This window comes from Melospiza georgiana, chromosome 28, assembly GCF_028018845.1.
Source record: "Melospiza georgiana isolate bMelGeo1 chromosome 28, bMelGeo1.pri, whole genome shotgun sequence".
Taxonomy (NCBI): domain Eukaryota; kingdom Metazoa; phylum Chordata; class Aves; order Passeriformes; family Passerellidae; genus Melospiza; species Melospiza georgiana.
The window spans coordinates 6,616,895-6,644,890 of record NC_080457.1 but is presented as its reverse complement, the minus strand read 5'-3'; the positions used below and the strand labels follow the sequence as shown (position 1 = coordinate 6,644,890).

At 52.8% G+C, this 27,996-nt stretch overlaps 1 pseudogene; it reads right to left on the bottom strand.

Moving 5' to 3' along the window:
- Positions 1–29: 29 nt before the first annotated feature.
- LOC131094054 (Fc receptor-like protein 3) lies at positions 30–27,330 on the bottom strand (annotated as a pseudogene).
- Between the last annotated feature and the right edge of the window lie 666 nt (positions 27,331–27,996).

The following is a 27,996-nucleotide window of genomic DNA, read 5'->3' as shown; positions in this document are numbered from 1 at the left end:
GGGTCCCCCTCCCTGCCAGGCTTGGGGCTCTAGGGGCTCAGGGTGTTGGTGCAGGTGGAGTGGGTCAGGGATACTGGCGGGGCATCAGGGATACTGGGGGGGCCTGGGGAGAATTGTGTGTCTGGTGGTGGTTCAGCACTGCCAAGGGTGGATGGGGGCCCCTGGGTCTCCAAAGTCACCCCTCCAGTTTTCCTTTGCAGATGCCAGGAAGCACCAGGAAGGGTGAGTGCAGCCTCCAGCCATGATACACCTTTTACCCAAACGTCCAGCACCTCCCATCCCTTTCTACACAGCCCCTTATTCCCACAGGGCCCCCCCAGACCCCCTGGCACCCCCAGTGGAGGATCCTCAGGCGATGTACATGGAGCTGCAAAGGCAACCGTTGGAACCCAGTGACATCTATGACAACCTACACCAAAAGTTGTGATGCTTTGCGAAGCGGGAGGCACTGGGTGACTCTGGGGGTGCTCCCTCCATGGCTCCTGTGGTTGCCCATCTTTCCAAGGGAGGTGCTTATGGGCCAGGGGAAGGCTATACAGGGCACCCTGTGCTCCCCATTCCCCCTCCCAGTACCCCTGTCCCATCCTGCTGTAAAAGGGGGAGTCGGGGAGGATTCTTGCCGAAAAATGAAAATGAAGCTCACAATTGGCAATATTATATCTGAGAACTGTTTATTGATAAAGGAGGATAAGCGTTCATACCAAAGGGGGATAGAAGGGAGTAGAAAGGGAAAAGGATAGAAAGAGAAACAGAAGACAGGTACAGCGTTACCACAAGGAGCCCAGGCGCTCTGTGGGTATCAGCTGGGCAGATGGAGTGTGTGTGCTGCAAGCCAGGGCGAGGCCACATGGCTTTTGTGAGTGGCTGGGCGTGATTTCCAAGGACGGCACCTGCGTGTCTCTGGCATGGGCGAGCGATGGCTGCAGGCTGCCTGCTGCGGGCTGGCTGCGGGCTGGTGCTGCAGCACTGGTGGCTCTGGGCTGGCTGCTGCGGGCTGGGGCTGCGGTGGGCAGGTGCAGCAGGCTCAGTGCTGTGGGCAGCACGGGAAACGTGGCAGAGGCGGCGGGTGGGTGCAGGCAGCATCCGCTCCATCGGGGAGCAATGAAGGAATGTCCAGGATGAGCAGGAATGAGCTGCCTTGGGGAAGTAGCGAAGAAGGGAAGAACAGATGCAGACAGGTAAGAAGGACCACCTGGAGGAAAATGTGAGGGGGGCGAGTACCAGTGATAGTTTTCCTGGCATCTGGGAGGAATGATGCATCTGACTCCATCCTATCAGAACGCTAATTAATTACTTTATTATACTATATTATTCTATATTATATTACATTACATCTAAACTGAATCTGCCAAGCACTCAACTGCACTCCACTGCACACAATCTCATGACTGTCAGCCAACAGTCCCCACACACACACACACCTGGATTCAACTGGTCAGTGAATCAAAACACTCACACCAGAATCCAATTCCCAATTTCCTTCAGATAAACAATCATCCAAAATGCATTCCACTTCTGAAAAAAACAGGAGCAGAAAATGAGATAACAATTGTTTGGATCATTCTTTGCTTCTCTCATTGCTTCTCCCAGGTTAAGAGAATGCGAATCCCACAGGAGAGGAGGGCCAAGCTGACCTGCCGAACAAGACCCTGATCCCTCCAAGAAACCCAAAGCAAAACACTCCTGTTTTGTCACACTAATCTGCTTTTATTTGCAGAGTCTCCTCCCACAGCCTGATTTCCCGGGCATTTTTTCATAGATATTTTGCCTCGGGCATCTGTCCCACCAGCCAGTGGGGGTCACTCACAGCCCGATCACTGAAGCTTTCTCTCCCCTGATTCGCTGTTGTGTGAAGCCTTGCGAGGGAGAGGGTTCCCAGCACATGTACAACCCACAGAGTCCTTTTTCACCTCATGTGTAGCATATGTTGAGACATAAATCCAAATCAGATTTGTTCCTCTTAACCCTCATGTGCTTAGTGGCTCTGCAATCCCCCTCCCAGTGCTCCCACTAAAGTGGCTTACTGGTGCCCGTCCCAGTTCCAAGGGGGCACAGGACCTGGTTCCCTGCTCCTGGGTCAAAAATGCAGCTCTTTGGTTAAACTGGCAGAAATGGTGTTTCTTTGTTCAGCTTTGTCAATGGAGCTGAACAAGGTGGGAACCTCCCTTGGAATGGAAAATACGACCCCCTTCTCTCTGAACGATTATAATTTTGCAATTACAGGGCTTTTAGGTAAAGATGTGGGAACAGGACTAACAGTTCTTTACTGGTATATATTGTGAGAAACAAGTTAATGGAAGTTGACTTTTACTGGATATTATATGAATAGATATTACATTATTGATTATACTGTTGATTAAATATTGGGATGTTGTTCAGATAGTGAAAAGTATTGTGGAGTGGCTGATGTTGTTGTGGTGGCCATCCAAGGGTGGGGCCCAGCCATGGCCCAGCCCCACTGCACAGGGATGGCCATTGCCCAGCCCTGCTCTGGCCGGCCCCAGGTGGCAGCCAGGATCTGAGGGTCCCCCCTGCCCCCTTGGCTTTGATTCTGGCAGCTTTAGAGCTGCTGCAGAGGTGAGAATTCTGTGGGTGGAAAAAGGCCTTGCTGTGGTTTGCTCAGCCCTGCAAGAAGCACAAAACCCTAAAGAGAGCCCAAGCAGTGTCTCTGTGAGGGCCTTTGATGATTTTCAGAGCAGGGCTGGCTGGAAATCGCCACCTGCAGGGGCAGCTGTGTGAGAACCAGTCAGGAAATGCAGCAATTGATCATTTTGTCACTTGCATCAAGGGTCTGAAATAGCCCCAAAAACCTTGCATATTCTGCAACAATCTGCACAACAACCTTACCGGGTCCCCTCTCCATCCTCTCTCAAACCTGCAGCCCTTTAGAATGGCCTGGGAAGAATGTTTGGCTTTTGGCCGTGGCTGCCAGAAAAGAGGGAAAAGTGTGAAAATATGGTTCTGGCTGCAGCTGTGGTGGGGCTGTGGGGAGTGACCCTTTCTGGATTCCAGGCTTTCCCAAAGCTGCTCAGTCCCTGCCCTCCTCACCTTAGTGAAAGGCTGAGTGATTGCAGGAATTATGGTGTAAAGCCACCAGAGGTGATGCTGTGGACCCGAGATGAGACTGAGATCAGGTGCTGCCTTCCTTCCATTCAGAATCACGGGTGTTTTGCAGGGCGTGTGCCTGGCCCCAGGACACTGCTACACTGCCAGTGGGCACTGGGATCTAACCTGCTGCCTTGGCGGCTTCTGCCCGCTGCTGGTGGTGGTGCCGGCACCAATTGGTGCCCGTGAGTTCGCAAAAGGAGAGATTTCCCCCCCTCCCTCCTGTCCGCGGCCGCCATGGCCCCTGAAGGGATGCAGCTGGACCGGGGCGCCCCCTGCTGGCCGGGAGTGCTCCCTTCAGCGCCCCCTGCTGGCCGGGAATGCTCCCTGCAGTGCTCCCTGCTGGCTGCGGTTATAACTGCCACAAAAACCAACAGCACTGAGCAGGAGGGAAAGTTCTGGGTTTGTGTTGTTTGTTCTGTTCTCGTTTATACATTTCCCTGTTAAGAGCTGGTATTCCTTTTCCTACACTTTTGCCTGGTATCCCCGTATTTTGAAATTAAAGAAGAGGTTTAGAGATGGGTCTTCTTATTCCAGGAAGGTTCCTAATTTCCTTGGCACATGTTTCTCATTTAAATGAGTTGCCACCTCCTGGGTTTCAGCGTGGGTGCGACAGACACCCCAAGAAGAGACAGGATCAGGGACTTGGCCACCTCATGCTCTGCCTTTTAAGCCAGTTGGGCCACCAAGGGCCCTCTCGCCAGCTGGCACTTCTGGTGACCTGACCACTCTGGAGCTGGCTTTGGCAGAGCATCAAGCTGTCCGCAGTGTGCCACAGCTGACAGACTGAAGGACAGATGGAGCCCTGTCTCACCAAAAGCAAGGCCTGACCCACCCCTGCCACACACAGATGTTTCAAAATGTCTTCAGACATGAAACTTTTCCTGTCTCTGACACCCCACCATGTACCATGACTTGAACCCAACTGCTCTGGCAAAAGGGGGAGGCTCTGGAAACCCCTCAGGGCCTTGTGACATCATCTTGTGAGGAACAGGGCAGAGGAGGGGTTTGGGACAGGGCACAAGAGGATCCAGAGCCTCCTGAAGGCTGCTGTGGCCATCAGAGCAAGGAAGGTCTAGGGCCCTGCCAGGTTCCTCTTGTGGATGAAATGTGCTTGGGGGTGTGTTTATGGTTTGTTCCTTTTTGTTGTCTTTCCCTGGAAATCTCTCTTTGTGTGACTATTGGGACACGGAACCTTGTTGTTGTTGCTGTTGACTGCCAGACACCCCCAGCACCCCTGAAAGAATCCCCAATACCCCTGCATGTCCCTCCAGCACCACCCCAAGCCCTACAGGATCTCCAGACAAGGTCACAGTTCTGGGGCTGTGGGTGCTGCCCTATCGCTCCCTAACTTTGTGGGCCTCTACAGCGCACTGGGACCTCCGTCCCCTCATTGTCACCTTCCCTGAGTGTGCCACTTTTACCAGGCCAAAATGACACCCACGAACAGGAGCAGGAACAAAATGGCCCCACCAACCCCTGCATCCACTGCAAGAAACAGAGGGGGACACATCAGGATCACTCATTAGCCCATGGGACCAGCACTATCTGGCGACCCCATGTGACCCCACCTGTGACCGAGGGTGAGCCAGGTGTCACCTCCAGGGCCAGCTCAGGGCTCAGTGCCTGGAACATGTGGTGTCCATCCTGTCCCAGCTGGTTGGTGGCCACGCACTGATAGGTGCCTGAATGTCCCACATCAACATCCCCAAGATCCAGCAGGGGACCCCGGGCCACCTCTTGCCCATTGTGCAGCCAGGTGAAGGTGACAGGGGCTGAGCCCACCCGCACCCAGCAGTGCAGGGTTACGGGGTTGTCCTGGGCTGTTGGCTGCAGCCTGAGTCACCGGGATAGTTGTTGATTTATCTCCCTGCCCCCCTGCCTCTGTCTGCTGTCTGACAGTATCTAGCAGTGTGCGATAAGCGTATGCCAGGGCCCAGCTCACTGCAATGACCTTCCTCTCCTTAGGCTCATCCTGGTACTTCTCTTTCCAATATTTCCCCACCTCAGCTGGGTTCTGAATTTGTTCATGGGAAAAATCTCAGACTATAGGGTCAGAGAATTCCTTAAGGATTTGGCCCATATCCTCCCTTTTCTCACACCATTTAGGATTTTCCACACGGGGGTTTACTTCTGAGTCAGGGGTCTCATCAGCCCGTCTAGAAATCTCAGCCTTCATTCTAGAGTAGCAGGAGGCTGTATAGAGGAAGGTTACCAGATTAAATACCAGAAAGATGGCTTCTTTAACATTGAGGGGAAACTGAACATCCTTCACTAGTGATGCAACTGATTCATAGGAGAAGGAGGAAATCAGAGGCTGAAAAACCTCATTCCCTCAGAGACAGTCTTAAAGGCATAGAACAGATGAATTGGGATGCAAGCATCATAACCTCACCCCAGGACAGGGGTCACCTGCATGCACCTGGTGTGACAGGGGACCGGGGGTGATGGTGGCATTGGCCACGGGCACTGTGGGGACAGAGACAGGGGTGGCGCCGGGCAAGGTGGGATGGGGGTGTTGAGGGTGGGGTCGCCCCCATCCTGAGGGTCCCACTCACCCAGGATGGTGACATTCAGGGGGTCATTCTTGGCCACGCTGTCTCCATTGCTGACTCAGTGCCGGTGATGGCCGCTGTCATTGGCCCGAACGTGGGGCAGCTCCGGGGGGGGAAGGTGCCCAGCAGTGCCCCTGAGCCCTCCCGGTGCCAGGAGAAGGCCAGGGGACCTGTCCACATTTCCACCGTGATATTCAGCACCAGGCAGTCCCTGAGTGCCACCTGTCCCCCAGGGGGCTGCACTGACAGGGACACCCCCGAGAGCGGGACCCCTGCAGGGGGACACAGGAAGGATTGGGGACCTAGGAGTGGTGGGGGACACGGAAGGGGAAAGAGGGGGTTTGGAGGGGAGTGTAGAGAATCTCTGTGTGCAGGAGGATGACCTGTCTTGGCTGTTAAAATGGCCTGGTAAGGCTCTGGATGGCCTTGAGGCAGCCTGCGCTCGAAAGGACGAAATGAGTCTTCAGGTTTTTCAGTTCTTCAGTGTTGTTTATTAATTCTTATCTACAGTGTTGTCTCCCGGCCTGACAGAGGTCTGCACAGCAAGTCAGCCATGGGCACACTGACCTCCCTCGGGGCGGACGCTTATTTTTATACCAAAACGACGTGTAAGATATTTACCTTTTCCTCCCAATACCTTTCACTCTTATTGACAAGTGCAAGTTCAGTAAGAACCAATCTCAAAGTGCCACCATCACCAAAAAAGATGGATGACAAGAAGAAGAAGGAGGACAGGACACGCCCTAATTCCTCCATCTTGTCTCCTAGAACCCCCCTGTACCCGAGATTCTAAAACCTGTGTTTTCACTCTATAATTAATCTATCCCTTCACCATTTATCCCCGTATGATCCTCTCATCCTCATACAGGTGCTGCATCCCACGCAGGATCAAAGTCTAGCCACTAAGCACTTCTGGCAACGTTCCAGGACTTCCGAGCTCCCCAAGGGTTGTCTCAGCAACTCTGGACATCAGGAATGATATGTGGAGTTCCCACATCTCCCCCTTCTGTTTGCACTAAAAGCACTTCTTTCGCTACCCGACTCATAACACGCCTTATACATTAAAAGATGCATGGGATAACAAGCATGAGGACTAAGAGAATTATTAAGACATAGAATGCTATCTTTAAAATTCCTCTCCATACGGGAGAGAGATCAAAATATCCTGCCAGATCATCAATCCAAGATCCTGTGATCTTGCCAAGTTTATTTATGCTATCTTTTATTTTTTGAATACTTTCATGAATTGACCTTGAATGGTCTGAGAGATTCATGCAGCACATCCCCTCGAATTCTTCACAACCATGTCCATGAGTGAGCAATAGAGAATCGATCGCCGCTCTATTTTGAAGAGTCGCCTGTCTTACGCTACTGATGTTTTTTAACATGTCACTCAATGCGACAGACACGGATTGAGCCTGTTTGCTCAACCAACAACCCATGCGGTCGAGTTGAGTCAAGGCCACCCCCGATGCTGTTTGGGGTGAGAAGATTGCTGTAGCAATTCTCCTTGCCTTGTCCCAAGTATATATTTCGTCGTTGCAATCTGCCGCGTAATGTTGTAATGATCTTTTTTCTTTGTGTTTTTTCTCCCTTGGCAATTTCAAATCTAGCGACAACACTGAAATTTTCCCAATACTGCATGGACCTCCCCTGGCATTAGCAGGAATGCCGTGCCAAATTCTGTCCCCGCAAATTAAAAACAAATCCCGTGGCAATTGCACTGGGACTTGGGATCGATCCTTTGGCAGTTTTTTTCTGTATATTTACACCAAGCTGATGTGTTTTTATAGAATTCATGATTGGGAGTTACATCAATAGTTTTGTTTGTCTTTGTGACATTCGGAGTTTCAAACTGCATGCAGAGTTCCATTGTCATGGACCCAAAAATCTCCAATTCCTGAGGTTCTGTAGAAGCCACAGGAAGAAGATGCGTCCAAGCACACCACTCTTTCACAGGATCTTTAATGACCTGCTAGATGTTAACTGTGGAGTGCCCTGGAATCTGCCATTCGTCCACTGGCAATCCAACCATGCATGCTGAAAATGGTCTCCCTGGCCTCGAATGTGTCAGACAAATACTATCCAAATTCGCTGCTAGAGCTAAAGCCTCCCACACATTTTGTTTTGGTTGATCAATGGGTAAACTTGCCCCATTGCTCATTGCAATGAATGAAAGAATGATGCACATGAGCATTGTGAAGCTCATGACTTCACTCTCGTGCGAAATCACTGTCATGTTTTCACTCAAGATCCCAAAGGAAAAATCCCCAGTCTTTAGTTCTTTTTATTTCTCTTCTGAGTCGTCTTATGCAGCCTGAGCCTCGACTTCTGTCTGAGTACTCGTCTCTTTGTTTCTCAGATCAGCGTTCTCCTGCTCTCGTGTTCGAAACGGCTTCACGTGTTGCACTGAAACCCACTTCAGACCTCGATCTGTGGAAACACAAGCGAAACCCTTGCCCCAAGTTATTAGTTTGAAGGTCCCTCTATTTGTCTTGTCTCTGGGTTTCTGATCAAAACTAAAGGATTTTCCCTTAGCTTTGCCTGTGTGCTGTTTAAAAAATGCCTCACGATTGGTGGATTAGTTTCTGAGGATGAACTATTAAAGAAATTCAACACATACAGTGCCTTATTTAATTTCATGTGAGGTGTTGCCTCTGGCTCACCCCTTCTCTGTCGGTCCAGAAGGGATTTCAGGCTGTGATGTGTTCCTTCAATGATTGCTTGACCTGTGGGTGAATGTGGAATACCAAATGTATGTTTGACACCCCATCTTTTCAGGAATTTGTCAAGCACCCTGCCTGTATATGTTGGACCATTGTCTGTTTTTATTTCCTGAGGCACACCTAATGATGCAAATGCTTGCAAAAAATATCTACAAGCATGGTCTGCTGTTTCCCCTGCATGTGCTGAAGCAAAGACTGCACCTAAGAATGTATCTACTGAAACATGAACATTATTGAGCCTCCCAAATGATGGATACTTTGTGACATCAGTTTGCCAAAACTGAAGACTTTGCAGTCCCCGCGGATTGACTGCTCCTGTAGAAGAAGGTGGCTGCACAAGCTGACAGTCTGGACAAGCACTAATGATCTCCCTCGCCTGACTCTGTGTGAGGCGAAAGGATTCCATCAGCGCTTGTGCATTCTGATGAAAGAACGCATGACTCAATCTTGCCTGCTCAAAAATGTCCGAAAGTGTTTGCGAAATGGGCATTGTCAACCTGTCTGCACGAGCATTCGCTTCCGCTAAAAACCCCAGAAGTGTTGTGTGCGCTCTAATGTGCGTGATAAAATATTCTCTTTCCCTGCTCTCTAGCAACGTTTTCAAGCTCACCAGATATGAGTATAAAACCTCATTACTGACTTCTTTCAAGAGCGAACCTTCCAATCGTTTGACCACACCCGCAACATATGCGGAGTCTGTGACCAGATTGAGAGGTTGTTCGAACAACTGAAATGCTCGGACAACAGCCGTCAACTCCATGATTTGTGGAAAGCCCTGAACCGTCTTTACATCTGAATTCCAATCCCCTGTCATTGAGTTTCTCCACATGATCACCCACTTGTGTGTCTTCCCTGAGCCATCAGTGAACACTGTGATCCCGTCCAAAGGTTCTTCACTTATTCTTGGTTTCACTCTGTAACATATTTGTGATTGCAGTACTCTATGCTGTGGAAAATGGATTGTGCAAGTTCCTGGAAAAGATAACAACACAATTAACAAGTCTTTCGATTGTTGCATCGCCCAATCAAAATAGTCTTTCTTGAGAGGTAATCTGATGATTGAGAATTCCCGTCCTGCCATTATCAGCAACCTTGTTCTCACCTTTATGATGATTTGTGCTGCCATCTCTAAATCTGTGAGAATTGTCTTTGAAGGCCTGTACGGTAGAAAAACCTATTCTAAGATTATCAGAGAGTCTTTTTGTGATTCATCCCATTGGAAGATCAAACCATGGAACTGTGTTTTCTTCCCCAGCACTGCCAACTGAAAAGGCAACGTTGGAACAAATCGATGTGCCTGCCTTTTCTGTATAGCCTCTGTAACTTTCTCCAACTCTTTCTTCCCTTCTTGCGTGAGTGTCCTGGGATATCAAATGTCTGTGTCTCCTCTCAAAAGATCGAGCAACGCTGGAATGTCGCTGTTTGTGATTCCCAAAATCGGCCTCATCCAGTTGATCTCTCCCAAAAGCTGTTGTAAATCATGTAAATTGCTAATCTCTGTGCTGACCTCCATCTTCTGAGGTTTTATTGTTTTCTCTGAAATCTTCCACCCTAGATATTTCCAAGGCGCAACCTCTTGAATCTCTGAAATGCTGATTTCCAGACGTGCCTTTTGCACTTCTGCGATCACACAGTCACAAGCTTCTTGCAGCTCCTGTTGTGTTGACGCTGCAATGAGCAAATCATCCATATAATGAATGATCTTCACCTTCGGAAATTTCTTCCGCGCTGGTGCCAAAGCTCGTACCACGTACCATTGACAGATCATCGGACAATTCTTGAGACCTTGTGGAAGAACCACCCATTGGTACCGCTGCAGAGGTGTTTCCTTGTTGATACTCGGAACTGAAAAGGCAAATCTCGGAGCATCATCTGGATGGAGCGGAATACTGAAGAAACAATCCTTGAGGTAAATGACCACAAGCGGCCAATCTCAGGGAATCATTGAAACAGATGGAAGTCCCAGCTGAAGCGGTCCCATGTCTTCTATGACTTCATTGATCCTCCTGAGATCATGTAACAGCCTCCATTTGCTTGATAGCTTTTTCTTGATGACAAACACTGGAGAGTTCCAAGGGCGGTCTGTTGGCTTGATGTTTCCTTTCTGCAATTATTCTTGGACCAGGTTTTTCAAAGCATTCAACTTTTCCGCTCAAGGAGCCACTGATCCACCCAAACTGAAACATCTGTTTTTCATGTCAACTTCAGTGTGGCGAGTGCCGCAGTGACCCCTTCTAAAAATCTACTTCGATCTTCGAGCCCCATTGTGCCAAAAGGTCCCGACCCCAAACTGTGATCAGCTTTTGGACAACAAAAGAACGAATGATTGCCGTCTTGTCTCCTGGTCCCGTGACAACAATGGAATTTACGCTCTGCAGACACAGAGAAACTCCCCCTATGCCTCAGAGAGAACCCAAGGGCGCGAACAAGCTCCAATTGCATGGCCAAAAGATGTACGATATTACTGTGACATCCGCCCCTGTGTCGAGCATGCCTCTGATTGCTATCGTCCTGTCTCCACATGTCAATTGGCATGTGCGTGTGGGTCAATCTCGACCTATGTGCTTCACCCAGGTAGTATGTATCTAAACATGCTCCTTCATAGGAAACCCTTCTTGGTCGAAGATTGACATGACTTGTCCAATGGCGTGTGGCAGCAAGGCGAAAGCTCTCGCAACCACAGTGTTTTCCGGCACAGTCAATGGTGGATGAAGCGCTCTTGCCAGAACTGTCAATTCTGTATTCTTATTTGCAGAAACAACTGTAAGATAAACAATGAGTCCAAGGATGCTGCATTTGTCTTGTCCAACTATTAAGAAATCTTGTCTTTTGTATGAATCTCCGTGGATACCCGTTGATATCTCTGCATGATTTTCGTCTAGGAAGCATAGTAATTTAGAAGCTGCCAATGCACACTGTGCCCCTGGTGGGAGGAGGTCTGGGTCGCTATGGAATCAACTGAGGGTTTTGCTGAGGGTATCTGCTTGTTGCTCACTGATGATTGTCCTGTCTGCTCTTGTGTCATTGCCATCACTTGTGTCTGCGTGCGCTGGCAATTTACAGACGCGCTCCTTCTTGTGTTTCCTGGATATGGTAAAGGATTTCCTTCCACGTCTGTCTGAGAATAACATTCTTTCACAGAGTGTCTTCCTCTTCCGCACCACGCACAAATTGGCTTTTCTGCTTTTTTGCGCTGGTGCTGGTGGACAATTTTTTTCATGTGTCCAAACGCCCCACATTTTTAACATTTGTAACACTGTCCTCCTGGGGGATTGTTCTTCTTCTGCATTGTTGCAAGAACTTTGTTTGTGTTCTCGTTCTGTTGATGAAGTATTTTTTCCAGCATCTTTTCCAATGCCTTGTCTTCTGATTGTCTCTCTGAGTGTCCCTTTATCTGTTCTTCCCATTCCTCTCTTAACTCGTTCCTCACAATTGATGCGACACGGGGAGGTGTCCCCACCTCCCCACCTTGCTGCATGCCTCCACCATCTCTGCCAAGGATGGCCGTCCTGGCATGGCACTAATGACCCGTTGACAATCCGGACTGGCATTGCCAAAAGCCAAGCTCTCCAAGAGAGGCTTCTTTGCTTCTTCAATCATCACCTGTCGATCCACGGCTTGCGTGAGTCGATCAATGAATGACATGTATGGTTCTGTGGGACCTTGCCTGATGCAAGAGAACGGAACATCCTGAGTTCCTGCTGGCATAATCTGCATGATTGCAATTCGCGCTGCCTCTTTGATGTCATTTAATACTCTTTGTGGAAGCTGCACTGCTGCTCCCCTGCGTTGTCATCCGGAGGATCTCCTGCTAACTGTGCTTCTGTGAGATTCGCATTTGGCCCACCTTGATACCTATTTTGCAACTCTGAAAGATACTTTCTCCATCTTTTTTCCCAGACGAGACTCTGTGTGTCAGTGAGAATCATTGCCACAATGCTCCGAATATCATATGGCGTAAGGTCATACGTGGTGAATGTCCCCGTTAATAGTTGTTTGAAATATTGTGAACCCAGCCCAAAAGTTTGAGCCGCCTTCCCTAAATCTTTGAGTGTTTCATGACCCATCCTTTCCCATCTCGGATTTTGTCCCTGGGCGTCATACGTCACCGACATTGTCAAATCTCCTGAACCTGGAAATAAATGCTTATCCTTTGCCAATGCTTTTCTGATGCTCTTCCAGTCCATCGTCTTCACTGGCTGTTAAAATTCCTCCTCTGGAAACTCCATCAGTATCTGCATGAACAGTGGAGTCGTGGAGGTCATCGATGATTCATTGTACCACATTCTTTGCTTTGAGGTTTTCGGCTTCGCTCCCAAATCCGAAAAAGAAACTTGAGGATCCTGTTGATATATCTTTTTGGCTGTATCAAAAGAATGCAAGAAACTTTTTGCTGCTTCTGCTGCCGACAGCATCCACGCCGGAACACCTTCTGATGCTGTGATCCGTATGATGTCCTCTCCTTATTGCTGTACTTCATCTAAACTTTCTTCGTCTTCGCAAGATCCAGAAGTTGAAGGATAATCCATTTGTTGCGTTGTCATTGTTTTCTTAGATGTACTTTTCTTTTTATATGTTGTTGGAAAAAATTGCTGCATTGTTGCAGTCTTGCCACGAGATGGCGCTGTGGCTCCCCCGAACAGATCCAGCATGTCGGGCACTTCGGTCGTCCCCCACAAGGTGGCGCTGTCACCGGACTGAACAGCCTGGGTGACGGAATGAACTCGACTGCCCCTCGTTCGGCCGACTGCCATGCCTGCGATCTTGTTTGAGACTGAGTCCGCATGGCTTTTGATTCAGCTGACAATGGAGTTTGAATATGTGAACCTCTCCCTTGGAGGGAAGAGGCTTGGACCCCAAGGGTTTGGACTGAAGGCACCGGGAAAGGAGAGTGGGTGGAGCCCTGGGATGTGGAACCCCGAGCACAGCCCCTCGTCGCCCAAGACGTCACAGGGGAACGGGCCCACCTCCAACCGCGATCTGCTTTCCGCGCATGCATGCTTTTGGAACTGCCCCCTGTCTCTCCCGAGCTGACATAACTCTCTCCCTCCTGTTCCGCCTCCGAAGTCTCCTCCCTACGATCTGTCCCTGACTCTCTCTCCTCCTCCTCTGACGCAGTATCCACTCCTCCCACCGGTGTGCGCAGCCTGCCCCCTGCCAGCGCCCGGGCTCCACGATTCGAGCCGATCTCCGTGTCCCAACTTCCGGGTCTGACATCACAACCGCGCGTCCCCTGCGTCTCCCTACAGTAGCCGACTGGGGCTGTGTAGCCTCTCCCAATTCGCTGCCCGTGTCTGACGCTGCCCCGCCGGTCTAAGAACCCTCTCCCGGAGTCCTGCGAGCCTTGCCCTTCGCGCGCGTTTTTGGCACCGTGCCGGTTGTGGCAGCTGCCACCCCTGGCGCTGCGCTCGCAAAAGCCGCACCAGAACCCATGTCTCCCATCACCTCCTCATGTGCGCTCCCCCCGACAGCCTGCACCGTCGCCGCCATGCCGCTGGGCTCGCCACAAAAAAGCGCTTCCCCTGACCCCTTCTCTCCCCCTAGGACCCCCCCTTCCGACTCCGCCGTTTTTCCATCCCTTGTCCCTCTGGCTCATGAGGAGAAAACCTCGACTCTTCTGGGAGTAGGATGGTATCTTCTGAGCCTGAGTTGGAACCTGAAGCCCCTGTACTCTATGAGGTTTCAGGGCATTTCAGGGATCTCTTGGACTTTCTGGGTGGTGGGACTGGAGGCAATGATATTGCTTTCTGCTCCCATTCCTCGAGAGCCTTTTCCCCCTTACTAGCTGGGGCCAGAGCCAATCTCTGTCACGAGCCTTGCTCTTCTCCCACTGCCTTTGAGGGACCCGCAATAGCTTGTTGCCTTTCCAGCCTTTATGACTGCACTGAGATACCTTCTAACATAATTCTTGCCGGAGACAGCAATTTCAAGGCTGTCTCGTCTTTTTTCGTGGCTAAAAGATAAAGATGTCTATTAATTTCTTGCCAAAACCCCACTTCAAACAACAGACGTGTCTCCGAAAACGGGTAATTGAGTCTCACCCACAACAGAAGCTCTTTAAACTCCTTCTTTGGGATCCCTACTGTATGTGTGTCTGCCACGCCTTGTAAGGTGGAAAAAATTCCCAGCTGTTCTTGGGAGAGTGTGCCCCCATGTTCTTAATTTTTGACCTTCTCACCAAATCTCTGTTGTCAGAGCAGTCCGAAGGCTCCAAATCTCTTTCCAGCAGGTAAGAGGAGATGGATCCAGAGGCGCCTTTCTGGTTCCGGTCCGGGCTGTTCTGCTGCGAACGTTCTTCAGCAGAAGCTGAGAGATGTTCTTCTCAGTGGCTGCTGCTTTTTTCAGACTCTCTTGGCCATTTTCTGGCTCCTCCCAAGGAGTTATCAGTGCTCTCTTGGGAATTCGTCCAAGTCGGGAGCTGCCCTCTCGGCTCTTCAGGGCTAATACCCCCCCCTTGGTGGGAGTCGCCCACCCAGCAGACGCCAATTGTCCTGTCTCGGCTGTTAAAATGGCCTGGTATAGCTCTGGATGACCTTGAGGCAGCCCGCGCTCAAAAGGACGAAAGGAGTCTTCAGGTTTTTCAGTTCTTCAGTGTTGTTTATTAATTCTTATCTACAGTGTTGTCTCCCGGCCCGACAGAGGTCTGCACAGCAAGTCAGCCATGGGCACACTGATCTCCCTCGGGGCGGACGCTTATTTTTATACCAAAAACGACGTGTAAGATATTTACCTTTTCCTCCCAATACCTTTCACTCTTATTGACAAGTGCAAGTTCAGTAAGAACCAATCTCAAAGTGCCATCATCACCAAAAAAGATGGATGAGAAGAAGAAGAAGAAGGAGGACAGGACATGCCCTAATTCCTCCATCTTGTCTCCTAGAACCCCCTTGTACCCGAGATTCTAAAACCTGTGTTTTCACTCTATAATTAATCTATCCCTTCACCATTTATCCCCGTGTGATCCTCTCATCCTCATACAGGTGCTGCATCACACGCAGGATCAAAGTCCAGCCACTAAGCACTTCTGGAAACATTCCAGGACTTCCGAGCCCCCCAAGGGTTGTCTCAGCAACTCTGGACATCAGGAATGATGTGCGGAGTTCCCACAGGAGGGGACCCGGAGGGGCATGTTGGGACCTGGGGTCAATGGCGAGACCCCGTGGAAATGGGGAGTTACCCAGGCAGGGATGGGGAAGCAGATGAGAGACTGAGGAGAGTCAAGGAATGATATGGGGTTTAGAGATGGGTGGGAGGACCCACAGAAGGCAGAGAGACCAGAGGGTGGAGCAGGGACCTTGGAAGGGGTGGGGAATCCAGGGATAGGAGGACAAAGGCTGGGGAGGACAAAGAGAGGGATGAGGGATCTGCAGGGGAAACTGGGCAGTCATGGGGGAAATCAAGAGGGACTTGGAAAATTTGGGGTGACCCAGGGAGGAGTAAAGGGGTGTGGGGGTCTGGATGGTGGGGAAACCCTCTGAGGATGTTGGGCTTCCCTGTCCCCATCCTGGCACTCACTGTGCACTCTCACTGTCACCAGCTCTGACTTCTTCCACTTCAAAAGCACCCAGCCCCTGCAGGGGTAGTGGCCACTGTGGTGCAGCTGCAGAGGTGACAGGGACAGTTCGGTGCCATAGGTGAACACCTCCAGTTCCGTCTTCTCGTGGTAGAAGGACACCGAGGTGACTGTGCTGTTCCGCCAGCTCTGGCAGTGCAGTGTCACCGTGTCTCCTTCAAGCCGTTCTAGCACCTGCAGCACTAGCTGGTCTGGGGGAGAGAGGGGTCCAGCACACAAGGATATCCTCTTTTCATGGAGATACCCTTATTGGGTCACACCCAGTGCTTTAGGGGTCTCCAATTCCAATAAGTGGTTCCTCCATTCTGGGATGCTCTGGGATGTCCCCAGAGCAGGGGACAGGCTCTGGTCACACAGGAGGTGACCAATGGAGTGGAGCCAAGCCAGAGCCCTCGGGATCCCTTCAGTTCCAGTCTGGGGACACCAAAAGCCCCCTTACTGCTTGAGATTCTCATGGCGGGGCTGAGCCCAGTGCCAGGCCTCTCACACATGTAGGTGCCACTCTCAATGACAGAGAATTTTTGCATCCCTCCTGCCCCCACAGCTGCCTGTCCTTGTACCAGGTGGTGGTACCAGCAGTCCCTGAGCCCTGGCAGGACAATGTCACCCAGTCCCACAGCACCACTGGCCTCCAGGGGGGCTCCTACAGGAGCTGGGTGGTCTGGGCACCTGTGGGTGTCAGGGGACACCAGACTGCCAGGGCCAGTGTGGGGCTGGGAACAGCAGGGTGGGGAAATGGCATCCCCTGAGGACTCACCAGCAAGGCCACGGGCTTCGCTGGAAGGTAGAAAGGACAGGGCTGGGTGGGGGTGGCACTATGGGGACAGAGGCACAGGGGACCGGGTTTGTTGGGGCTATCCCCAAAAGGTTTCTGTGGGTGCATGTGTGTGGCACAGATGTCTTCAGGACAGGGACACAGCAGCCAACCCTTGCTCAGACGTGGGGACACTGTGTTGGCACAGATCACCCCTGCCAGCCCCACGGCCACATCCCCATGGCGTTGTGCCCGTGGTCCATTTCCGATGACACCTGTCCCAATGGCCCACCACATGGTGTTTGTCCCCTTGTCCCTGCATTCCTGTGTTCCTGTCCTGGTCCCCACAGCTGCCCCAGCCCCAAGGTTCTTTCTGCCACATCCTTATTTCCATATCTTCATCCCCCGTCCCCACATTCCTGTCTCTTGTTTCTGTCCCGAAAGCTACCCCACAACTCTGGTCACACTTGGCTCCATGCCCTGCTGGCTTTGGGAACCTCAGGGGACCCCACAGCCCCCCTGTGCCCCCTCCCCTACCCATCCCTGGGGTGTCAGGCCCGTGCCCATGGCACTCACCCCACAGGAGCAGCGCCATCTTCCCAGCCATCCCGGTGTCCCCAGCCATGTGCAGTGGCTGTCACTCACTGCAGGGGGTGGCTGTCCCCTGGGTGGTGGCTCTTTGGCCAAAGGGGAAGGAAGCGAGGTCAGGTCTCATCCTCACGTGTAGGTGTCACCTGGTGGGATCAGGTTGGCCACAAGCTGGGGACAGGCTGTGGGCAGGGTGGGGACATGCTGGGGACAAGGCTGGGTGTGACACAGTGGGACATGGGGTCTCCAGGAGTGAGGGGCTCAGGAGGTTTGGGGATGCGGAAATGGGTGTCCAGGGGAATGGAGGTCCCAGGGATGGGGTCCCTGGGAATGGGGAGCTGAGGAGGGGGGTGACTGGAAATGGGGGCTCCAGAGCTGAGGGGTCTCAGGGATGGGAGTGCCAGAGGAACATGGGCTCCAGGGATTTGGGGTCATGGGATGGGGATGCTGGGGAAATGGGGGTCCTGTGAAAATCAAGGTCCTGTGGGAAGGGAATTTTAGGGATGGAATGAACAGCAGAGGGTTCCTTGGGAATGAGGGCTCCTGGGCCATGGATATCCTGGGGAATGTGAGTACTGGGATACAGATTCCAAAGAGGGGGAGACATAAGAAATGGGGTACCCATGAGCTGTTTTCCAGTGGAATGGATGTGCCAGGGATGGGCAGTGGCTGGGTGGACCCACAGGTCTCAGCTCCTTCCCTGGGTGCCTCAGATTTTTGGAGACCCAAGGCCCAGCACAGCCCCCACAAGGCCCCGGCAGCCTGGGGGTAACCCAAAACAGATTCTGAGGGGCTCTGGGTGTGTGGACCTGCTGCAGAGGTGAGAATTCTGTGGAGGAAAAATGCCTGCCTGTAGTTTGCTAAGCCCTGCAAGAAGCACAAACTGCAAAGGGAGCCCAAGCAGTGGCTCTGCGAGGGCCTTTGATGGTTTTCAGAGCAGGACTGGCTGGAAACCCCCCCGGCAGGGGCAGCTGTGAGTGAACCAGCCCGGAAATGTAGCAATTGATCATTTGTTCCTCTTTGTAAGGGACAGAGAGAACCACAAAACTATTGCACAATCGACAACATTTTGCTCAATTAGCTGACCTGGACCCTCCTTCTTGAACAAAACCCGCAGCCTTCTGGAGCCTCGTGGAAAGAATGTTTGGGTTTGGGATGTGTCTGCCAGATAAGAGGTAAAAGTGTGAAAATACCAAGCACGATCTCTGCCCACAGCTGTGCTGGAGCGCTGGGGAGTGACCCTGCGTGGATTCCAGGTGTCCCCAAAGCTGCTCCATCCCTGTCCTCCTCACCAGAGTGAAAGCCTGAGGGTTTGCAGGAATTGTGGTGTAAAGTCACCAGAGGTGCTGCTGTGGACCCGAGACCTGCCTGGGGTCAGGTGCTGCCTTCGTTCCATTCGGGATCATGGAGAGCAGTCGCGGGTGTTGTGTGGGGATGGGCACGGGGCGACCCCACAGCCTCCTCGGGTCCCCTACCTGGGCACTTCCATGTCCCCCAGACACCTTACTTGGGTCCTTCCACCACTCCCCTTGTCTCTTCACACATCCATGGCATAACCCTGTCCCCAGTATCCCCAATATCCCCGCGCACATTCATCCCCTCCTTTTCCTATCCCCCCACACCTGCTGCCAGTGCCTCCCTGTGGCCTCAGCCTTGTCTCTGTCCCTGCAGTTCCCATGGCCAATGCCACCATCACTCCCCATGTCCCCTGTCACACCAGGTGCGTGCTGGTGTCAACTGCTCAGTGCAGGTGGGCTCAGCCCATGTCACCTTCACCTGGCTGTACAATGGGCAGGAGGTGGCCCAGGGTCCCCTCCTGGAGCTCAGGGACATCGATGTGGGACATTCAGGCACCTACCAGTGCGTGGCCACCAACCAGCTGGGACAGGACGGGCATCATGTGTTCCGGGCACTCAGCCCTGAGCTGGTCCTGGAGGTGAAACCGTGGGGACACAGGGACAAAGGTAGGGTCACGCAGGGTCATTCGGGTCATAGGGTCAGGCAGGACCCCTGGGTTGATGGGTCACTCTGATGTGTCCTCCTCTGTTTCTTGCAGTGGCCGCAGGGGTCGGTTGGGCCCTTTTCTTCCTACTCCTGCTCGTGTGTGTCATTGTGGCCTGGCACTGGTGGCACAGTGTGGGTGGGTGACAATGTAGGGAGCTGTAGAGGGCCCTAGAATTAGGGAACCATAGGAAATGACCCACAGACCCACAACTGTGCCTTTGTCTGGGGGTGCTGTAGGGTTTGAGGAGGTGCTGGAGGGACCTGCAGGGATTTTGGAGTTTCTTTCAGGCACCCTGGGGGCTTTTGGAGGGTCTCTGTTCCTGCTGGGCTTTGGGATCCTAAGGCTAAGTTGGCCCTGGGCACTGGGGAGGTTCATGAGTTCTGAGGGGCTTCAGGGATGCTTGCGGATCCTGAGAGAAAATGAGGGTCCCAGGGGGGTACAGGGTTCCTTAGAGGGATCAGGGCCCTGGGACCCCACAGTCACCCCTCCTCTCTTTTTTTTTGCAGCTGCCAGGAAGCAACAAGAAAGGTCAGTGGGGCTCTGCAGGCATGAGTCCCCTATTACCATACTCCACAAATCTCCAGCCTCTTCCACACACTGTCTTTATCCCCACAGGACTCCCCCAGATCCAATGGTCCCCCAGAGGAGGGGAAGGTTCCATACACCCACGTTGTGAGCAGGAAACAGGCATGGCGTGAGTACATTGATGGGGGGGACAGTGACACGTCACACACTTGTGTCAACCCCCACCTTGGTCCCAACAACTGGTGTCATTTGCAGGGCCCCCCAATGCCACTGTCCCCCAGGATCCCCAGGTGTCCTATGTGGAGCTCTAGAGTTCCCACGGGTGACCATGGGAACCCGGTGACATCTACAAGAATGTGCTATGACACTGTGAGGAACTGGGGGGCACTGGGGGTCCCCACCCATGGGCACCCACTTGTGTGTGTGCTGCCACTAAAAACTGCCCCTCTCCCTTTCGTGGAGGGACAAAGATGCCAAAGGGCTGAGAGGAGAACAATTTCCTGAAACAGTAATGAGAGAGAATAAAACCAACAGCAACAGCAAAAAGTTCAGGGTCCCAAGGGTAGGAAGGAGGAATCCTAGGAAGGTGGAGGAAACCTGCTGGGGAGAATTTCCAGGGTTTGTTTGTCAAGGACAGGGCCCTGGACCTTCCTAGTTCTGAGGGCCAAAGTGGCCTTCAAGAGGCTCTGGATTCTCTTCTAGCCCATCCCAAACCCCTCCTCTGCCATGTTCCCCACACGAGGATGTCACAAAGGCCCTGTGGGGGTTCCAGAGCTTCCCCTTTTCCAGGGCAGTTGGGATCAGGCCTTGGCACAGGGTGGGTGTCAGCAACAAGAAAAATTTCATGTCTTGAGACATTTTGGAACACCTGTGTGTGGCAGGGGTGGGTCAGGCCTTGCTTTTGCTGAGACAGGCCCCTGTCTGTCCATCAATCTGTCAGCCATTGCGCACTGGGGACAGTGTGATGCTCTGCTAAAGCCAGCTCCTGAGTGGCTGGGTGAACAGAAATGAAAGCTGGGGATAGGGCCTTTGGTGACCCAAGTGGCTTAAAAGGCAGACCATGAGGTGGCCAAGTCCCTGACCATGTGTCCTCTGGGAGTGTCTGTGCTATCCACACTGAAACCCAGGAGTGTTTAGGCATCTTGGTATACGATAGAAATATCTGCCAAGGAAAATGGAAACCTTGCAGGAAAAAGAAGACCGATCTCTAAAAGCATTTTTATTTCAAAAATGATGGGTCATCCAGGGAAAACTGTAGGAAAAGGAATAAACATTCTTTATGAGGAAATTTATAAAAAAGAACAGAACAAACAATACAAAACCAGAACATTTCCTTCTTCTCAGTGTTCTTTGTTACTCTTTGGTGCAGTTACAACCACGGCCAGCAGGGGGCGCTGAAGAGAGCACTCCCGGCCTGCAGGGGGCGCCCCAGTCATGCTCCATCCCTTCAGGGGTCATGGCAGTCTCAGACAGGGGGGAGGAGGGGAAATCGCTCCTTTTGCAAATTCACGGGCACCAATCAGTCCTGGCACCACCACTGGCAGTGAGCAGAAGCCACCAAGGCAGCAGGTTGGATCCCAGTGCCCACTGGCAGCGTAGCAGTGTCCCGGGGCCAGGCACACGCCCTGCACAACGCCCGTGAGTGACATGATCCCAAATGGAAGGAAGGCAGAACCTGGCAGGAAGGCAGACCTGCCAGACCCAAGGCAGGTCTCAGGTCCACAGCAGCCCCTCTAGTGGCTTTACACCACAATTCCTGCAAACCCTAAGCATTTCACTCAGGTGAGAATGGCAGGGATGGAGCAGCTTTGGGGATACCTAGAATCCAGACAGGGTCATTACCTAGAGCTCCTCCATGGCCGGGGCCAGAGGCCCTGTCCAATATTTACAAACTTTTCCCACTTTTTTATTGCCACAGCCTGAGCCCAAACATTCTTTCCATGAGGTTGCAGAAGGCTGCAGGTTTTGTTCAAGAAGGAGGGTCCAGGTCAGCTTGTTGAGCCAATTGTTGTGGGATTTGCAGTAGTGCTGGAGCTCTCTCAGTCCCTTACCAAAATGAACAAATGCACAATTGCTGCATTTCCAGACTTGTTCCCCCAGATCTGCTTCTGCAGGAGGGTTTCCAGCCAACCCTGCTCTGAAAACCATCAAAGGCCCACACAGAGACACTGCTTGGGCTCCCTTTGGGTTTGAGGCTTCTTGCAGTGCTGAGCAAACCACAGCTTTTTCCACCCACAGAATTCTCACCTCTGCAGCAGCTCTAAAGCTGCCAGAATCAAAGCCAAGGGGGCGGGGTGGACCCTCAAGTCCTGGCTGCCACATGGGGCTGGCCAGAGCAGGGCTGGGCAATGGCCATCCCTGTGCAGTGGGGCTGGGTCATGGCTGGGCCCCACCCTTGGATGGCCACCACAACAACATCGGCCACACCACAATACACATCACTGTCCCAGCAGTAACAACATTCACAATATTTAATCAACAGTACAATCAATAATGTAAAATCAATTCATATAATATCCAGCAAAATCAACTTCCATTACCTTGTTTCTCACAATATATATTAGTAAAGAACTGTTATTCCTCTTCACACATCTTTGCCTAAAAGCCCTGTAATTTCAAAATTATAATCGTTCAGAGAGATGAGGGTTGTATTTTCCATTGCAAGGGAGGTTCCCACCTTGTTCAGCTCCATTGACAGAGCTGAACAAAGAAACACCATTTCTGCCAGTTTGACCAAAGAGCTGCATTTTTGACCCAGGAGCAGGGAACCAGGTCCTGTGCCCCCTTGGAACTGGGACGGGCACAAGTAAGCAATCTCATTGGGAGCACTGGGAGGGGGACTGCAGAGCCACTAAGCACATGGGGGTTAAGAGGAACAAATCTGATTTGGATTTATGTTTAACATATGCTACACATGAGGTGAAAAATTACTCTGTGGGTTGTACATGTGCTGGGAGCCCTGTCCCTGGCGAGGCTTCACTCAACAGAGACTCAGAGGAGAGAAAGCTTCAGTGATTGGGCTGTGAGTGACCCCCACTGGCTGGTGCGACAGATGCCTGGGAAAAATGTGTGGGAGAAAATGCCCGGGAAATCAGGCTGTGGGAGGAGACTTTGCAAATAAAAGCAGCAAACTGTGACACAACAGAAGCATTTTGCTTTGGGTTTCTTGGAGGATTAGGGTCTCACTCAGAGGGTCAGTTTGGCCCTCCTGCTCTGTAGCATTGACATTCTCAGAATCTGGGAGAAGTAATGGGAGAAGCAAAAAATGATCCAAACAATTCTCATCTCATATTCTGCTCCTCTGTTTTTCACAAATGGAATGCATTGTGGAAGATTATTTAGCTGAAGGGAATTGGTAATTGGATTCTGGTGTCAGTGTTTTGATTCACTGACCAGTTGAATCCAGGTGTGTGTGTTGGGACTATTGACTCACAGTCATGAGATGGTGTGCAGTGGAGTGCAGTCGAGTGCTTGGCAGATTCAGTTTAGATGTAACGTAATATAATATGGAAAAATATAGTATAATAAAGTAATTATTTAGCCTTCTGATAGGATGGAATCAGATGCATTACTCCTCCAGGACACTGGGCAAAAATATCACTGTTACTCCCCCCCTCGCCTTTTCCTCCCCGTGTTCCTTCTTCCTTGTCTGCATCCGAGGCAGTTCATTTGTGCTCATCCTGGACGTTCCTTCATTGCTTTCCCCGATGGAGCGGATGCTGCCTGCACCCACCCGCCGCCTCTGCCGCGTTTCCCATGCTGCCCACAGCACTGAGCCTGCTGCACCTGCCCACCGCAGCCCCAGCCCGCAGCAGCCAGCCCAGAGCCACCAGTGCTGCAGCACCAGCCCGCAGCCAGCCCGCAGCAGGCAGCCTGCAGCCATCGCTTGCCCATGCCAGAGACACGCAGGTGCCATCCTTGGAAATCACGCCCAGCCACTCACAAAAGCCATGTGGGCTCGCCCTGGCTTGCAGCACACACACTCCATCTGCCGAGCTGATGCTCACAGAGTGCCCGGGCTCCTTGTGGTAACGCTGTACCTGTCTTCTGTTTCTCTCTCTATCCTTTTCCCTTTCTACTCCCTTCTCTCCCCCTTTAGTACGAACGCTTATCCTCCTTTATCAATAAACAGTTTTCAGATATAATATTGCCACTTTTGTGCTTCATTTTCCTCTGAGAAACCTTTCAGCAAGAATCCTCCCCGACTCCCCCTTTTACAGCGGGATGGGAAGGGGGTAGTGGGAATGGGGAAGCCCTTGGTGTACTGCAAGCACGGTGGGGAGAGAATGGGGCTGTCCCAGAGGGTACTTGGGCACTTGGATGGGGCTGGTGAGCCCCTGCAGGTACCAGCTAAGAGATGGGGGAGCCCTTGGGAGTAGCGGGACAGGAAATGGGGAGCACAGAGTGCCCTGTGTAGCCTTCCCTTGACTCATGACCACCTCCCTTGGAAGGATGGGCAACCACAGGAGACATGGAAGGAGCACCCCCAGTGTCACCCAGTGCCTCCCGCTTTCCAGAGCATCACAACTTTTGGTGTAGATTGTCATAGATGTCACTGGGTTCCCATGGTTGCCTTTGCAGCTCCATGTACGTCGCCTGAGGACCCTCCATCGAGGGTGCCAGGGGGTTTGGTGGGGCCCTGTGGGAATAAAGGACTGTGTGGAAGGGGATGGAAGGTGCGTGCGGTTTGGGAAAAAAGGGGGAATGTGGTTTGAGCCCCCCACTCCCCTTTCCTGGTGCTTCCTGGCAGCTGAAAAGGAAAGAGGGAAGGGGTGATTGAGGAGTTCCCAGGGCCCTGACCCCTCTCAGGAATCCTGTACCACCACAGGACCCTCAATTCTCCTCAGGACCTCCAAGCATCCCTGAAGCCCCCAAATATCCATGAACCTTCCCAGTGGCCCCAAACAAATCACCCTAAAGAACCCAAAGCCCAGAAGGGACAGAGACCAACTTAAACACCACCAGGGCCCCTGAAAGAACCCCTAACATCCCTGCAGGTCCCTCCAGCACCTCCTCAAACCATACAGCACCCCCAGACAAAGGCACAGTTGTGGGTCTGTGGGTCATTTCCTATGGTTCCCTGATTCTAGGGCCCTCTACAGCTCCCTAGGATCCCTGTCCCCACATTGTCACCCACCCACACTGTGCCACCAGTGCCAGGCCACAATGACACACACGAGCAGGAGTAGGAAGAAAAGGGCCCAACCGACCCCTGCGGCCACTGCAAGAAACCGAGGGGGACACATCAGAGTGACCCATCAACCCAGGGGTCCTGCAACCCCGAATGACCCTGTGTGACCCTACCTTTGTCCCTGTGTCCCCACGGTGTCACCTCCAGGGCCAGCTCAGGGCTGAGTGCCCGGAACACATGATGCCCGTCCTGTCCCAGCTGGTTGGTGGCCACGCACTGGTAGGTGCCTGAATGTGTCGCAGACATTTCTTCACAGAAATCCTTTCTTTCGGATTTCTGTGTCTTCTGGAGGCCAGAGGCCTCAGAAGACAAGGTAAACAATTATTATCAGATGCTGTGGAATGTAACAGGGGTTTCTTGATTGGCTCATTTTCTATGTTTATAATTAAGGGCCAATCACCAGTGCAAGCTAGGGGACTGAGTCCTTGGGCAAAACTTTGTTATGGATTCTTTCTATCTATTCTTAGCCTAGCCTAGCAGCTTTGCAAACCTCTCTCTTTATTCTATTTAGTATAGTCTTAATGTATTATATATCATAGATCAATAAATCAGCCTTCTGATCAAGAAACAAGATTCACCATCTCTCTCTCACCAGCAGCGACCCACTCAGGCGCTGTAATACGAATGTCCCACATCGACAGCTCCAAGCTCCAGGAGGGGACCTTGGGCCACCTCCTGCCCGTTGTGCAGCCAGGTGAAGGTAACAGGGTCTGACCAAACCTGCACCGAGCAGTGCAGGGTCACGGGGTCACCTGCACGCACCTGGTGTGACAGGCAACTGGGGGTGATGTTGGCATTGGCCACGGGCACTGTGGGGACACAGACAAGGCTGAGGGCACAAGGAGGGGCTAGAATCTGGTGGGGGGGGGGGTTAGGGAAAAAGAGAATGAGTGTGATGGGGGATGTTGGGGATGGAGTCACACCATGCAGGGGTGAGGGGACACAGGGCAGAGGCAGGGGGACCCAAGAAAGGTGTCTGGGGGACATGCAGGTCCTCAGACAGGGCACCTAAGCAGGCTGTGGGGTCTCCCTGTGCCCATCCCTGCACTCACTGCGCACCGTGACATGGAGCCAGGCTCTGCTCTTCCGCATGGCCCCCCCCTCAGTGCGCACCTGGCAGTTGTAATTCCCCAAGTGGGAGACCCCCACGGCGGGCACCAGCAGCTGCAGGGATCCCTGTGGGCCCCCCACCACTTGCCCATCCCGGTATTACACGTGCAGGAGGGAGGCTCAGGGTTTCAGTGGGCTGGGAGTGCTGAGGCAGCTGAGAGTCAGGGGAGACCCCTCTATGGGTTCAGGGGGACCCTCCAGCCCCAGCACTCGGACAAGCTCAGGGGAGGAGTTGGGGGACTGTGGGAATGGTGACCCCGAGTCCCTGGCAACGGGCTGTTGGGGTGGCAGCTGTGAGGTGCTCACCATGCACTGTCACTGTCACTGGCACTGGGTCCTCCCATCCCTGTGATACCCCATAGTTCACTCAGACCTTGCAGCGGTAGCGGCCACTGTGCTTCAGCTGCAGAGGGGACAGGGACAGCTTGGTGCCATTGTAGAGCCCACCCAGGTCCGTCTCCTCATGGTAGATGAGCACCAAAGTGACCGACTTCTCCTGCCTGTACCGGCAGCGCAGTGTCAGCGTTTCCTCCTCCAGCAGTGCCCGCGCTGGCACCTGCAGCACCAGCTGGTCTGTGGAAAAGAGGAGTGCCGTCACATCATCGTTCTGATGTCACCCGGACCCTCATATTGGGTCACAGCCAGCACACCAGGTTTCCCCAATTTCAACACAAGGGTCCCACCTCACTGGGATGCTCTTGGATGTCCCTGTGTGTAGGGCATGGGGTCTGGTCACACCACAGAGTGACCCATGGAGTGGAGCCCACCAGGGTCCCCGGGGTTCCCGTGGGTGTCAGGCTGGGGACACAAACTACCCTCACCGTCTGAGACGTTCACGGGGAGACTGAGCCCAGTGCCGGGTCTTTCACACATGTAGGTGCCTCTCTCAGTGACAGTGAAGTTGTTGCCTCCCTCCTTCTCCCAGCGCTGCCCCTCCTTGTACCAGGTGGTGGAACCAACAGTCCCCAAGCCCTGGCAGGTCAGTGTCACCAGGTCCCACAGCACTGCTGGCCTCCAGGGGGGCTCCACCAGGAGCTGGGTGGTCTGGGCACATGTGGGTGACAAGGGACACCAGCCTGCCAGGACCACTGCAGGGCCAGGGAGAGCGGGGTGGGTTCATGGCATCCCCCAGGGACTCACCAGCAATGCTGAGGGTCTGGGCTGGAAGAGAGAAGGGACAGGGCTGGGTGAGGGTCATAGGGACACTGTGGACATCCCATGTTTGCACTGGCCACTTCCATCAGCCCCACAGCACCTGTCCCCACGGCCATAAACCCATGGCCCTTTGCCCATGATCCCATTCCAATGGCACCTGTCCTCCTGGCCCATCCCCATGCTACGTTACCCTTGTCCCTGTCCCCGCATCCCTGTTCCCCTGTCCCTGTCCCCACAGTCCCCAAGCCTAAAGGCTCCTTCTGCCACATCCTTGTCCCCAAATCTCTATCCGCCTGTTCCTGTCCCCACATCCCAGTTCCCCTATTTCTGTCCCTAAAGCCACCCTAAATCTCTGGTCACACTGAGCTCCATGCCCTGCTCTGCCTCTGCGGCCATTGGGGACCTCAAGGGACCTCACAGCCCCCCTGTGCCCCCTCCCCACCAGTCTCTGCCTCACCAGGGCCCATCCCCAGGGTGTCAGGCCCATGCCCGGGGCACTCACCTCACAGGGGCAGCGCCACCTTCCCGGCCATCCCAGTGTCCCCAGCCATGTGCACTGGCTGTCACTCGCTGCTGTGGCCACCGCTCCCCTGGCTGGCGGCTCTTGGGATGAAGGGGAAGGAAGCGAGGTCACATCTTGTCCCCATGTGTAGGTGGCCCTTGGTGGGGGCAGGGTGGGAACAGGATGGGGGAAGGGTGGGGACCTTGT